A 1,555-nucleotide genomic window follows, 5' to 3' on the forward strand; every position below is an offset into this window, starting at 1 on the left:
ACAATTAGGGCAGTTGATGCAGAAGATTAGATTTCTACTTTTGAAGTTCATGTTCGCATTGGTGAATATTTTCCCTGTTTTTGTGTTCATATATGGGCCGGTATGAATTGATCGGCATGTACCGCATCGGCTATCATTGCATTTGGACACAGTGAATGTTTGATTTTTGTTGCTTGGATGAATGTATGTTCGTCCTTTAATTGGAATTTTATCATAGGATTTATAATGTCTTTTCTTCATACTTTACTTTCGAATTTTCTTATATAAATTCGTATAGGTATGAAAGCTTGTATAGAAATAATCAGTATATGACTTAACTTATTAAACAAAGTTCAACAGATTCATTCATAGTCATGTAATGGAGGAGATTAGATGTTAAAATAGGTTATAGTTTCTATTTTTCATTTTGCTATACAATAGCTAGTTTTTCTATTAGCTAATGACGAGTACAAATATGACTATTACGATTTTTTCTGTTTATGAATATCTGCGTCCATTTGTATGAAACAATTGTTGTTGTTGGCACTCCGTCGCTTCCGACGTCGAGGGTTCCAGTTGATCCGATCAACGGAACAGCTTGCTCGTGAAATTAACGTGCAAGTGGCTGAGCACTCCACAGACATGTGTACCTTTAACGTAGTTCTCAGGGATATTCAGCGTGACACAGTCTGACAAGGCTGGCCCTTTGAATTACAGGCACAACAGAAACAGGAAGTAAGAGTGAGAGAAAGTTGTGGTGGAAGAGTACAGCAGGGTTCGCCACCATCCCCTGCCGGAGCCTCGTGGAGCTTTAGGTGTTTTCGCTCAATAAACACTCACAACGCCCGGTCTGGGAATCGAAACCGCGATCCTATGACTGCGAGTCTGCTGCCCTAACCACTGGGCCATTGCGCTTCCACTAAACAATTGTATAGCAACATGAAAAAGAAAAACTATAATCTATTTTAACATCAAATCTCCTCTGTTACATATATATATATATACGTGTGTGTGTGTGTGTGTGTGTGTGTGTGTGTGTGTGTGTAAGGAAAAATAAGATGAAAAAGGCCAGATGTGTTTTACAAGACCAAAGAATATATTAGAATCATCATAACAAAAGTATTATACAAAATAAGATTTTGAAGATTCTAATATATTCTTTAGTCTTATAAAACAAATCTGTGTTTTTTCATCATATTTCTTTGCTTATATACTCAACCATGTGTAATCACCCACCATACTTTCTGTCTTATATGTGTGTATGTGTGTGCATGTGTGTATGTGTGTGTGCTTGTTTGTGTGTGTAGGGGTCGGCGTATATACATATGCGTGTACAGAGACAATTATACGGATAATAATGCTTACCAGGATTCCTCTTATAGTCATTCTCTACTCTGCAGGATTGGTCCCTCGTAGAGATATTGGAGTCTAAGTTCGAACAATTTGATCGCTACCAAGTGTTTTCTATATCGAGAATCTCTGGATCTCGTCCGTTGACTAATATGCATACACACACAGACACGCACATACCTATATATATATATATATATATATATATATATATATATTTGTATGT

The sequence above is a fragment of the Octopus bimaculoides genome, chromosome 15, assembly GCF_001194135.2.
Source record: "Octopus bimaculoides isolate UCB-OBI-ISO-001 chromosome 15, ASM119413v2, whole genome shotgun sequence".
NCBI classification, from domain to species: Eukaryota; Metazoa; Mollusca; class Cephalopoda; order Octopoda; family Octopodidae; genus Octopus; species Octopus bimaculoides.